The 14426-nt window shown below is 44.5% G+C and overlaps 1 protein-coding gene across 4 annotated transcripts in view; it reads left to right on the top strand.

Annotated features, from left to right (window-relative positions):
* The first annotated feature begins 10314 nt into the window (after positions 1–10314).
* The window catches only part of PLEKHG1 (pleckstrin homology and RhoGEF domain containing G1), a 301195-nt gene continuing 297083 nt past the window's right edge, over positions 10315–14426 (top strand). For all 4 annotated transcript variants that reach the window (XM_044290718.1, XM_044290717.1, XM_044290715.1 and 1 more), the window contains exon 1: positions 10315–10535. The gene's annotated coding sequence lies outside the window, so the exon portion shown is untranslated. The remainder of the gene's footprint in view (positions 10536–14426) is intronic.

Genomic DNA, 14426 nt, shown 5'->3' with positions numbered 1-14426 from the left:
CCGGTTTCCCCCACTTCCCATCGTGACAGTATGTCCTACTGCTGGCCACTCTGTGCATGCCTTCGGAAGAGGGCCCAGCATGTGTCGCCTGCCATTTTCTGGTGCACATGCTTATCATCTGGAGGGAGGGTGAAAGGGGAATCCTGTTACAGTGCAGTTCTCTGTAACAGTGGTTGCAGTTGGTGTGAACTGGCACTTATGTTTGGGTCTCCCCTCGTCCACGTCTCAGTGGTTCTGTCGCTTGTGTTGTGATGGCTGGCTGCAGTCCTTGTTGAACTGGCTTTGGTGTATCCTGGTGGGGGATGCATACTAGCAGCAACTTGGTGTGAACCATGTCTGAGTGTGGACGCAGTGATCAGTGCGGTCTCTCCTGGCTGTTTGGTGGCTGGCGCCCTGGTTCCTGTGTGTGTTGCTCCAGGGGCTGGCAGCAGTTCTGGGGAGACTCCCTTGCACTGACGCTGATCCTGCAACTTTTTTTTTCCTGCCCCCTCCCTGTTGATGATTGGGTGTTCCGTTTAGTTCCCCTTTTTTCTGTTGGGGCGGGCTTTGAGGGGTGGGAGTGTCACAGCCTTTGCTGTGTGCGCCGTGACACTGGTGCCTTGCTTGCTGCTGCCGGTGGCAACTTGTTGTTGTTATGGCATGTGGTGGCAGTGTCTCGGCTTTGGCTGTGTGCGCTGTGACATGGTTGCCACGCTGCTGTTCCCGGGGGCAACATTGTGGCTGGTGTGTGCACTTCCCCTTTAAGTTGTAGCCTTCCCCTGTCTGGTGCAGTAAGGGTTAACTACCTTGCTGGGTGTGGTCACTAGGTGCTTCTTATACCTGTGGCTTAAGGTCAGGAGTCAGTTGTACTCCAGCCTTGGTGTGTGCTGGAGTTATGCTCCTTGTCTGGGTGTTCCATCTTCCAGTGTGAGGACCACCTAGTGGGACATCGATGTCTTCCCATTCTATCTTCCATGTTCCCCTACCTTACCTGTGTGGGTTTATGTTCAGGGTTTGGTGTCTCGTCTTGTTGTTGTTACATGTCTGGTAAGTTTGCGTTTTATGTCCAGCATGTATGCAAGTCGTAACCTGTTAGTTGTGCCTCTGGAAGGGGGCTCCATGGTTTCCCGGAGGGGTGAACCGGAAGCCAAGTCTGGGTGCTGTTGCTGGAATGCTGGTTCCTGTGTGTCAGTACATACTGCATCCGCTTGGTGTTTGGATTGCAGTACGTTTGTATGGGTTCCAGTTTACCTTGGTGTGGTGTTTATCTGTCATTCCACTTGGCTTCCTTTCCCTGATGCTGGGCCATTTGAGACTCCTGTTCATCCGTGTCTGGGAAGAACAGGTCGTCTCTTCTCTGCTCCTATGTGAGGGATTATCAGGGCGACTCAGGGCCAAAGGTATCCTGGGTGTGAGCCGTCCTACCATCCAGGTCAGCTCATACAGTGAGGAGTTAGGGTGAGGACTAGGGACGCTGTAGGAGGTGACCTGCTCCCTGATCCTGTCATCCTGGCCTAGTTGCTTCCCTATTATACCTAACATTGTGCTTCCCCCACTCCCCATCGTGACAGTATGTCCCACTGCTGGCCACTCTCTGCATGCCTTTGGAAGAGGGCCCAGCATGTGACACCAGCTCCAGACTCTGTCATTGTGCCACTCTGTGGCCTCCTGATGCTGCCGCCACCTTCAGACTCTGTCATTGTGCCACTCTGTGGCCTCCTCATGCTGCCGCCACCACCACACTCTTTCTTTGTGCCACTCTTGGCCTCCTGATACTGCTGCCACCTACAGACTTTGTCATTGGGCCACTCTGTGGTCGCCTCATGCTGTCCCCACCCTCCCCATTTCATGACTGGCCCACTATTTAGCCTTTTTAGCTTGGCTGACATCATAATTTATTTGACCCTTCTGATCTGTCAGAAGGAAGATAAAATGAGAAGCGCAACTGATCCTGTCTGTGTAGCAGCTGTAAGGCCTGTATGGTTCCATCAGAATTGGCTTATGATTTGGTAGCCAAAAGCAGGAGTGGGTACAAAACACAGGATACATGCAACTATTCCGTTCCCGTGTCATCTGTTTTGGATCCACTCTTGTTTTTTTTGGCATTAGCAATACTGATGTATTACTGACCAAATGGTGGCCTAGTGAAGGCGGGTGCTCCACAGACAGAATCCGTTTTTTGTGGATTATTGTTCTGATGGATCAGAGGAAGGGCAAAATAATCAGTGACGTCGACACAAACTTACTGCTGACACCCTCTCCACTTTGTTGGGGGGGCTCTACTTGTATAAGCGTTTAATAGAAGAGGTTCTGTAGACATCTATGTGGACAGTATAAAAGGAGTATGCTTCTTCTTGGAGATAACATTGACCTGTAAGGCTGAGTTCATACTTGAGTTATTTGGTCAGTTTTAGCCCCATGACTGCCCATAAAACAGAAGTATGAAGTGCTTCTATGCAGGGTCGGTGCAAGGATTTTTGCCGCCCTAGGCAAAGATCCATTTTGCCGCCCCCTCATGTCACTCACTCACTCACTGACACACACACTGACAGACATACACGCACTCAGACACTCACTGACAGACACACATACACTCAGACAGACGCTCACTCACTCACTGACAGACACTCACTGACAGACATACACCTACTCACTGAAAAACACACACACTCACTGGCAGACAAACACACACATATACTCACTAACAAACACACAGACACTTACTGACCGACAGAGATCCACACTCACTGACATACACTCACTCACTGACATACACACACAGACACTCAATGACAGACACAAATACTCTTACTTACAGAAAGACAGACATACATACACTTACTCACTGACATAAATACACAGGCAGACACTCACTCAGTCAAACACTTAAACACTCACCTCCCTGGGGTCCAGTGTGGTGCATCTCCTCAGTCCTCAAGCTCGCAGTTTAGTATGCCGGGGCCGGAATGATGTCATATTCCAGCATCACAGAGGGTGCGCGAGGGAGGAGTGGGGAGCTGCTAGAACAGCCTGCCTTGCTGCCCGCCTCCTATCCTCCAGTAATTTACTGGCAGAGCAGGCAACTGCCAGCAGGGTAAGCAGATGCCAGCTCTGCCATATTTAAGAAGGACCTCCACCTCCTGGCCCCCCTGAAACGGCGCTGGGGAGGCTTAAGAGCCGCTCACCCTGTCACCCAGGGCTGCAGCCCACCAGGGCGCCCCCAGCAGGCCGGCGCCCTAGGCGAACGCCGGCCCTGATTTTATGTGCGACGCCTGTCATCTGCATGTCATACGGACTCACAGTATTATTTAACTACCAAAGCAGACTCCCTATGCGTGTTGCTGCAAGGCACAGTGTTCTACACCACTATAAAGGCTCTCTGCAGCCAGGAAATAGGCGTTTTTAACAAAATTCACCGTGAAAAATTCAGCGAACCAGCGAATCTAATTTTTTAAAAATTCGCTCATCTCTAGTTACAAACTTTGTTAACCCTTGAGGTGTTCCACAAGAATTAAAGGAAAATGGAGGTGAAATTCCCAAATTTCATTATTTTTTAAGTTTTTTTATGTTAATACATTTTTTATTGCAACACAGCAAGGGTTAACAGCAAAACAAAGCTCAATATACATCACTCTGATTCTGCAGTTTTCAGAAATACCCCATATGTGGTTGTAAACTGCCCTATGGGCACGTGGCAGTGGTCAGAAGGAAAGGAGCGCCATGTGGTTTTTGAAGGCAGATTTTGCTAGAATGGTTTTTGGGCACCATTTGTATTTGAAGAGACCCTGACGTACCCCTACAGTGGAAACCCTCAAAAAGTGACCTTTTTGGAAACTACACCCCTCAAAGAATATATTAAGGGGTGTACTGAGCACTTTGACCCCCTAAGCGTTTTACGGAATTTATAACTTTATTTTTTACTTTACTCTTTTATAACTTTTTTTTTAAACTTTTTTTTTGTTCCACTCTGGGACTTCAACTTTTGGGGTCTGATCCCCTGTACAATGCATTACAATACATCTGTATTGTAATGCAATGGCTGTAAGTGTATTAGTCAGTGTAATACACTTATAGCCTGCTTGCCTATGAGATCCAGGGGGCTGGATCTCACAGGCTTACATGGAAGGCAGCATGGTGCCTATGGAAGGCATCGGGCTGCCTTTCCAGCCATCGGGTTCCTGTTCCCTCAACATGTACACAGGGACCCGACAGGGGTACCGCACAAGCCGGGGTCAGCGCTGACTGCAGCATTGCGAAGGTTAATGCACTGGTATCTGTGTTTTTCACCGATGCTGGAGCATACAGCAGTGGTCCGGCTATCAGTGACTGCCGGACCCCTGTCGCTGATCAGGCGGGCACAGCTTCTGCGCCCACCTGCGCCCGGTGCTGGGATTTGAGACACTTTTCCCAGCGCCGTACATACCTTTATAACAAATTTTAAGATGATGTCCCTAATGCCCGAATAAAACTTTTTCTAATATACTTTATTTATTTTTTATTATACTTTTAGTTCCCTAAAGCACACCATTCCTGTGAGCTTAAAACTCAGTTTTCTGTACACCGCTGACAGCTCAGCAGTGTATGGAGTAAGGAGTGTGAATGGGGCCGCAGCAGCGCTGTGAGTACGGGCAGGAGCGCATATTTCTACTCCTGCCCATACTTCCCGGAGGATTACTAACCTATGCACTATGCCAGGAGCTAGTAATCCTCCAGGGGGGTACAGGCAGGAGCAGCAATGTGTGCTGCTGTGGCCTCATTCATAAATTTCACATTCTGTACTCCATACACTGCTGAGCAGTGGAATGGTGCGCTTTAGGGAAGTAAAAGTATAATAAAAATACTAAATTAATAAATGAAATATATTAGAAAAAGTTTTATTGGGGCTATTAGGGACATCATCTTAAAATTTGTTATAAAGGTTTACTTACTCTTTAAGCTTGTTACCACATGAGAGACCTGTAAAAACTGCCTTGTTTAAGTTACAATTGTGCCCACCTGATTCCTTCCACCATTCCAGAGGGGTAAGCGACTTTTTACTCTTTACATGCAACTTCGTTGGTGGAATCCTTCATTAGTATGCACCATGAAAAAATAATTTGGGGTTGGATTTGGGCACCTGCACTCTGGACAATACTGTAGCTGTACTTTCAGCTTTAAGGACAAATTCATTATGAGATATCTAAATAATTGCATTGTTTTTCAGTAATACGTGGTGCTTTATTTTTATGTAATTTTGATTTAAGTAATTTTTAGACCAAAAAATGTAAAAAGAAAAGGAAAACAGTAGTCTGTATTTCACATTTTTCTATTTTTAAATAGCACAAACTGCAACTAAAATACTTTTTAAATTGTGCCCTTATCTAAGTGGATATATAGGGGATATATCATTTATGGTCACCAGGGGTGGGGCTAGAACCTGCAATGTGGGTCAGATGGGGGTTTTTCATAATTATTTTCTTGTAAATTTTGTTTGATCTTATTTTACACTTTGTGCCCTGCCTCAAGTTCATACACAAACTTTACCAAGGCATTTTACCATCACATTTTTTATTGCTGATATCCCCTGTAACTAGGGCAGACATACAGTATTATTCCCAGTTAAAGGGATAATACAGCCTTAGGAGACTCACTACAGAGCTAAGAACCAGATACTCCTTCAGTTACCTAGCATCCAGCAATCACATGATCGCTGGGATGGAAGAAGGAAGTGTCATGGCCATTTCCTAAATTGTCGTGCAGCTGTCACTCTGCAAGGACGTACAGAAATGTCCTTGCAGAGTTGGTTGCAGACGTGCTAGACTTTTGAAGTTGTCTGGTTGTCCACAAGTGGTTAAAGTTTGTACCCGGATCATATAAAACTGAGAAATAAAAACTCCATCCTAAATGATTATGTAATTCTGCATAAGAACCCATCACTAGAATTCAAATGTGAACATTTTCTTCTTTATCCGTATCCAACTTATAATTACAGGATGGATAGCATAGTCTACAAGCTAATAAAACTAAACGAGAAACTGCCTCATTCTAACAAAACACGTATAATTAGATTTGTTACAGAATTCTCTGCAACTGTAAAATCCATTCCATTTTACCTGGGAAGGGTTCAGCTTCAATCATAAAGAGTGCTGCTAAATATATGCCCCAAGACGGTGTAAAGTTGCATACATCTTCTATTGGCTATCAATATAAGAACAATATATACAGTGCGGAATACATTTCTTGTGAGATACACTTGTCTGGCCTGCCATCTGGCAATACAAGTGGGTTTAAAGCAAATAAACGATCCACCCCTTGAATGCCACCCACCCTCTGACCACCAGTCTCTGCACTAGAGACATAAAGTATAACTTATAAAAGGAGTAGGGTGCCAACCTGGTTCCCAACATAGTGCCCTTCATTTCATATACTGTAAGTGCACATGCCCCAGTAAGTATTCTGCTTCCCTCTTCCTAAGAACTCACTAAATATATGTTATGGCATTAAGAAGCTGAATAAAGATCTATACTCCCCCTTATTTTAAAATCAGTGGGTCAAAGAAGAATCTACTTAATCGAGAGCATATAAAAACAGACAGAAATAAAGACAAAAAGCATTTTTTTTAAGGAAATTGAGGTTATTGTAAAGTATCATAAAACAAAGAAATTGATGTCTCTTTACAAACTTAAAAGGGTTGTCCCAACTCTCCATTTCCACTGTGAGAGAAGACTAAGAGCTGGCTCCAGTTGGCCAGGCTTACAGAGACAGCTGAGCAGACGGGCCTTCCGCTGTCTTCGTAAGCCGACCACCTGGGTCCAGAGAATAGTGCCATCTCCCTGTGGAAACATCAAGGTTAGACAACCCCAATAATTATTAGCACTTACTGCAGATTGGCAGCATTGAGGATTACCTTCAATAAGTATATGTCACGGTCCCTCAGGTGACTGATGTCAGGAAATCAAGGAGATTGGCTGAGCATGGAGGAATCTAACAGTCTTCATGATTTCTCTTGATTTAGTGTTGATAGGGTTAATGATCACTTTTCTCAGCTATTGCTAAGTGGTCATCACTGCCTTATTGCTAAGTGGTCATCACAGCCTTATTGTCACGAGGGTGTCAAGAACCATGCCTGACTCCGTTATACCCGGGGTCAGGAAGTCGCAGCGGTTGGCTGCGCGCTCTATGTAGAAAGATAGGGCTGTTTCTTTATAGTATCTTTCTGGGTTTGCTTTGCAACCCTTTTTGGCTCACTCAGGGATCAGTAGCTCCTTCTCCTCAGCTGTTCCTTGTCCAGCACTCCCAACCTCCTTATATTCCCCTCTCCCACTTCTCTGGTTGCCAGATATAGAGCTTCCTGCCTGGACTTCTATACTGACCCACTGGAGCTGTTCCAGAACGTTACCCTCCAGATCCCTGTTGGGCCTTTGTGGTCTGCTGTTGTCGCCCACCTGGGATTATATGGTTGTCTTTATTGTCTGTCCTCTCCTTGGTGTTTTCCTCTTAGTGTCAGTGGTGCGAACTAGTGATCCCACCGCCCCGTTCACTACCTAGGGCTCATCTTAGGGAAAGCCAGGGTTTAGGCACGTGATCGGCGTACGGGTGAGGAACCGGTCTAGGGACGTCAGGGCAGTCCGGTGCCAGCCGCAAGGTGAGTCAGGGGTCACCACCTTTCCCTCTCCCTTGGGCAGGGCCTTCCCTTTTCCCTCCCTTTGCGTGACGCTGGTCATTACACTTATCGGCAAATCACGGTCTATTCATATTAATAGGTAGTCCTGGCCCAGATTAGGGTTGTCTAGGAGGTGACCTGTTTCTTCCCTAGTTTCCAGGTCCAAAAAAAAATAAATTACAAAATCATACTTACCCTCATCCATTTGATCGCAAAGAGCCGTCCGGATCTAGTGCGAAATCTCATGACGAATCGAATTTTCCCTGAAAATTGGATGGAATTCCATTTTGTAGAGTTCAACTAGCTCAACACTAGTCAATATGTTAATCCTGATGCTTGTGTTGTGGTTTATATCACAGCGACAAAAAAATAGCAAAGAAAAAAAAATTCTAATCTCACTCCAGTTTGTGTGTGTGGGGGGAGGGGGGTAGCATAAAAAAATGAAGTTGCATTTCTAGACAAAAGTGTTAATGATGCATCAAATTCATCAAACAACATGCAGACCCTTAAGATACATTTTCCCGATAGTGTCTATTATGCATATAAGCAGTGTGGTCACCAATACAGAGAGACAATAACATGCGGGAAGAAGGAAGCATCAGAGAACATAGAAGGAGCATGCAAGGTTCTTGAAGGAGTTTTGCTAGTGGAATTAACCTATAATATGGTGCAGTTATTAATGACTCCATAATGTATGAGGCACAAACACAGTTTTACTCTTCATTAGATATCCGGATTTGGGGTCACCAGAGCACTAATGTGTATTAAAGGGGTTGTCCGGGCTCAGAGGTGAACCCAGACATATCCCCATCTTCACCCTTCCGGCCCCTCTGATATGAGCATCGGAGCATTTCAAGAGCTTTTTTGTTTATATTATTACACTGCTAGGCAGAGGCTTCTGCCTAGTAGTGTTCCTAGTGACATCTGATGGGTGGGCTTTAGCGCTGCCCTAGCCGTTTTACAGGCTAGGGCAGCATTAAAGCCGGCCTATTAGTGCTGGTGACATCACCGGGCTCACTGCTAGGCTGAAGACTCTGCCTAGAAGTTCCTATGGAGAGCCAGGTACATCACCCGGTCTCCAAAAAATGCTTTTGACCAGTGTTATTCAGTGCAGGGCAAAGGAGAGCATTGGAGCATTAAATGTTCCAATGCTCATATCAGAGGGGGATATATTCAGGTTCAGCTCTGAACCCAGACAACCCCATTAACAGCCAGGATCTCACAACTGAAACATTCTCTCACTTCAGCAATTGGCATTTATCATGTAGAGAAAGTTAATACAAGGCATTAACTAATGCATTGTGATTGACCATTTTGCCTCCTTTGCTGGCTTGATTAATTTTTCTATCACATTATACACTGCTTATATCCAGGGTTTACGACCACCCTGCAATACCGCATCGGTGGTCGCGCTGACACATTATAGGAAAAAATACCGTCCTGCCACCAGAGAGGCTGCCGTCTTTTCCTATAGTGTGCTAGCATGACCACTACTGCTGAATTGCACGGTGGTCGTAACCATGGAAACAAGCAGTGTATAATATGATGGAAAAATAAATCTAGCCAGCAAAGGAGGCAATATGGACAATCACAATACATCAGTAAGTGCCTTGTATTAAAGGAGTTTTCCAGGCTTTTTATATTGATGATCTATCCTCAGGATAGGTCAGCAATATTAGATCAGTGCGGGTCCGACACCCGGCACCCCCTGCCCACCAGCTGTATGAAGGGGAGGCGCGCAGTGCGCACGTGCCATTTCCCTTCTCTCTTCTTGCTCTCCATAGACATAGCAGGGACAAGAAGGAAGAAACAAGGGAGACGGCACGCACTTTCCCTTCATACAGCTGATTGGTGGGGGTGCTGGGTGTCGGACCCCACCGATCTGATATTGATGACCTACCCTGAGGATAAGTCATCAATATTAAAAGCCTGGAGAACCCCTTTAACTTTGTCTACATGATAAATGCCATTTGCTGAAGTGAGACATACACTTCAATGCTCTTTTCATTACTGATCGGAATGATCGCATAAATTCTTGGTGTATTATATACAATTTACAGATTTTGACGTAAAATATTCGCAAGACCATTTTTGCGGCTTTTTGAATTCTAAAAGAGGTCTTATTTTGTCACACAAAGGCTTTTACTCCTTCTACTTGGGAGTAAAATAGGTGTAAAAGAGGAGTAACAACTACTGCAGCAGGGGCAGGAGTAGTTGTTACTCCAGGCACTTGGGACTGCTGGAGTATGACGAGGAGCATGTAGGGGGGGGGAAACAAAGACCGACATAAAAAATACTGTCTTTGTAAATAACTCCTATTGTCAGTGCCCCCTCAGTGCACCACTTCTGTATAAATAATGGACACAAACTATATAACAAATTAATTGCTAATAATACAACAAACTAAGAAATATAATAAAATGTCCCGACATAAGAAAAAAAGTTCATTTCCTCTGTATTAAGAAAAAAAAATGCTTGAAAACAGTGGTTGACTTCTCAAGGACTGGAGAAATAATTTAACTGCTCAGAATTGGCAGATCTCCAAAGACATATCCTACAGCCTCAACCCTTTGGCTGGGGAGTGGAAGGGAAGGAAAAGGAGGGGTAGGCTTCTTCTGTGGATCAGCTGCTGCGGCAGGGGAGGGCTGGCTGTAGGGGAGGGACAGGAGTCAGTAGCAGAAGCTGCATGGTAGTGTATGCCTGGCTGTTTGGACTGGGAAGCGGCAGTGCTGAAATCATAAGTCTGTTGTATAGGGCTGCATGTTCTGCTATTATTCTTGTGAGGATTTCAGCAGGCTCTTGAAAGCAGGCTGAAGGGGCTGGACTGAGATACCTCCTAGAAGTTTGCCTCATTCCACTACTTTGTCATTGGGGCTTCTCTGGATTATATGGATAAAGAGTTGGACACAGAAAGGTAAATCACATTTTTTTTTTTAACGCAGATCCGCCTAATATAAATGTCATTTGCCCCCATTGATTATCCTCCGGGGTGACTCTTTCTTGAGGATGAGGAGACAGTAGATCTTTGGGTCCCAGTGCACTGGCAGGTTCTGCCTTGCTCCACTGCAGTCTATGGTGCCACCGCTGCAGCTGGAAACTAAAGTCTTCTTCAGGATTGACAGGAAATCCTCCGTCTATTTAACGGCAAATCTCAGGGAGCACAATAGGTTTGGATACGCTTTACAGCTGCATTTTCCGTATAAGAGAGCCTGATCTCCAGTTCATAGATAGCTGCATATTAAACACTCATCACACCCAGTTTCTTTGGCAGTGAACTGTTAACTGTTTAACGGTAAGAGTAAAAAAAAAAAAAAATGAATGAATGGGATCAAATTCTGGAAATCGGTTAAAATCAAAGCCGTGGTTTGTGAATACCTGCTGATGTAGCAGTGTTAAAATGGTCATTGAACGCTTTAGGACTGCATTGTGATCACTCTCAAGCAGCAGGTTTTATCTGCAGTCCTAGGTAAGATGCACTCCGCCAAAGAAACATCGGAGAAACTTTGCTTTGCTAAACCTGCACTGATGTATCAAGCCACAATACATATAGATTGTGCTTTGTATAGGTGCCAGGTGTAAATCTAGAATTTTAGAACGGATTTCGTCGATGATGTACAGATGCTCATATGATCTTGACTTTCAATGGCTTTGGTTGCATTACGTGGGTTCGCACCAGCGCTATCCATTTTCATTGTTCTGCTCCGGTACGGGATAATGGGAATAACTTCATTAAATGGCACTGAGCAGACCCACTGACTATAATGGGGTTTCCATTCAGGAGTTTGCTCTTCTAGTGGAAGAAAAACCTTTTTTCTCTGGAGGTTTTGATGGGATCTGGAACTGCCACGTTTTTTTTTTTTGTACTGTATTTCACGCATTAAATGTCAAGTTAAAGATTGCTGCAGCTGTAGCACAAGCTGAGCGCTGACTTCTGGTTGGAGCAGTCCAGAAGTTGTGCTTGTGTTCTTCCTATAGTGATAACAGAGTGTAATTGGTCTAGTTTCAGTCAGTTATCTCGTTGGCTTGCAGTAAACCCTGAGTCATGTAATCCAAATCTCCTCTGAAGGCTTAGAAAAGACAAGTAATGATTGCAATTGCTTGGCGAAGATTAGGACTTACTTTATTTTTATTGTGTGCGGTGCTTGTGTGTAAAAGGCGGCTTCGAGGTGTCAAAGATAGGAGTTGAATAAGCCTGCATTCGCTATGTAGGGTGAAGTCACTTCCAACGATTATCCATTATTTCATTCATCCCAGTGAATATATTCGCAGACTTGTCTTCCGAGTTTAAGGTCAGCAGGAAATGTCTGCTGTCATGTGGAGGCAGCAGTGCACCACCAGTGAGGCCAGGTGAGGCGATCGCCTCAGGCAGCACCAGATAGGGGCAAGAGGAGGGCAGCGGAAGGGTCATGGGCAATAATAAGTGCTTTCATTGTGGCAAAGGGGTTAGGTTAAGAAATTGGCATGGGAGGGGGGGGGCGCTGTTTAATTTTTCGCCTCAAGCAGCAGAAAGGCTAGGTGCACCCTTGTGCGGAGGTGGCATTCTTGTACTTAACTATGGCAGCAGCCCTTACTTTATCATTACTCAGGTATAAGATGGAAATCCATGTTTATGCATACACAATTATGCCAAACCTTGTATCGGCCATTGTCTTTTCAAGGGTAATGCTGAAACATCAAATTCATAGTGCACGCACTAATATGCATTGCGTAAGCGTTCGGCCCACATTGTTATAGAGGAACAGGACATGTCATGAATCCTTACAGAGATGTGCACGTATAAATGGGAAAAGTAGTACTGCATGGCAGGCATTCAGCCAGAATGAGAGATGCTCATTGGCAGCGCCCCTTCACTCTGGCTAATAGAGGGGGTTCTAGAGTGTGGGGACCCTTCCATAATTCTATATGTCTGCTTTAGTAATTAATTGCTTTCCCTATGAAATAACAATTCTGGAGTATTTTTTCATATAGTGCTATGTTATGCCATTCCTTTATTATTTCTACCAGAAATTTATGTATGAACTACCAGCAGTCTGCATTGAGGGTCCGTCTGAGTGTTACTAGTTGTAGAGAAATAGTCAGTGCTACCACTGTGGGGGCTGTGGTCTCATCTGAAGGCCAGCGATGTCACGCTCATCAGTTACATGGCTATGTGTAACCCAGTTCCATTCAAGTGAATAGGCCTGAGCTGCAATACCAAGAACAACCACTAGACAATGTATGGCACTGTGCTAAGCTGTAAGGAGGCTGCAGTGCTCACCAGAGTGCTGCAGCCTCTTGCAGACTCCCATTGATCATATATTGAGGATAGGTCACCAATATCCTACTCCCGGAAAGCCTATTTAATGTTCTCTGTTATTAAAGATGGTTTTGGTATCCAAATAAGACTGAAACCTGGTCATAAACATGAGATATAAATGTAACCCTGCGTAGATTTTGACTATTTCTGGGGTTAATTGACCATCATTTGGTCACATATCGCATGCCTAATTTAAATTACCTATTGCTGCTAGATAATCTATCAAAATTTGGATCTGTTGGAATTTTTTTGGCCAGTACTTTCCAACATGGTTGGATTGACCTACCAGAGGATCCATTGGTAGGTCCATTTTCCAGAGCCAGAATGGACCCAAAAATGCAGGAGAAAAATTCCTTTTGGAGTTGCCTTTGAAGTCAATGATTTGTCACTAGGGTCTATTATTTTGATTCAAAACGTATTAGACATTATTATTGATACAGAGGTTGGGCACCTCTGGTGGACCCAAAGAAACCCAGTCCAACACTCTTTACCAATATCATGTATGATTGACCAGTCTTTCTTTCTTTTTTTTTTCCATCTGTCAGCTAATAAATCTAAGCTTTCTACAAATACAGATTGATGATCGATCAATCATTAGATAGATAGGTAGACAGCCGATAGGTAGATATCATTACTCCATGAATGACCACAATGCCACCAATCAATTGCACAATCAACATGTTAGACTGAATTGCCACACCAGGGACATAATTAAGACAAAAAGTGTAAAACAGAGTGACCGATTATGCCATACACACCCAGATTCAGCCAATGATGGTTGAAAAACCAATATGAGGCTAACCCTAAACCTGAAACACTGCCCCATATCATTATTCCCCTCCACCAAATTTTACAGTAGGCATTCCCCGATATAGTGTTCTTCAGTAGGCCAACGGTGAAACATGATTCATTAGTCTGCTGTCAGCCATCGTGAGTGAGCCTTAAAAAGATGATGGACTAAATGGCCAAATTACCGTTTTGGCAGTTTTTCATCACATTTATGGATTGCTTTGCTTGCTGTGGCCATTTGTGATATTAATCTGCATGTGTTGTTGAGTAATTCTCTATATATTTTACTTTACACAGCTTTATTTCTCCTCCATTCACACCCAAAGCGTTAATACAAAAAACTGCTGACTAATGACTTCCTGTGAATGTTCGAATATACAGAGCATGCTCTGCTGTGGTGGATTAAGGGAGATGTAGACGACACTTTATGGGAGTCTATACTATGTCTCCTGGAATACATTTTCCTAGAGGGCAGAGCATTACATGATCTGAGCCGAGCTGTTAAGGCCACCAAGGCACCAGGACTTGGGTGGAACTGCTCTCTAGACCCGTCAGGACCCTCATTTATTAGGCAGAGCAGTGAGTGGTTACAAACTGTTCCTCACACTGAGGTACATTTATGCGTTATTCTGACAGCCCATTGATTCCAATGAGCAGATAGTAAACATATGATTGATTGATAGATAGATAGATAGATAGATAGATAGATAGATAGATAGA

This window comes from Bufo gargarizans, chromosome 4 (genome assembly GCF_014858855.1).
Source record: "Bufo gargarizans isolate SCDJY-AF-19 chromosome 4, ASM1485885v1, whole genome shotgun sequence".
NCBI classification, from domain to species: Eukaryota; Metazoa; Chordata; class Amphibia; order Anura; family Bufonidae; genus Bufo; species Bufo gargarizans.
This window is presented reverse-complemented; position numbering and strand designations above follow the sequence as displayed.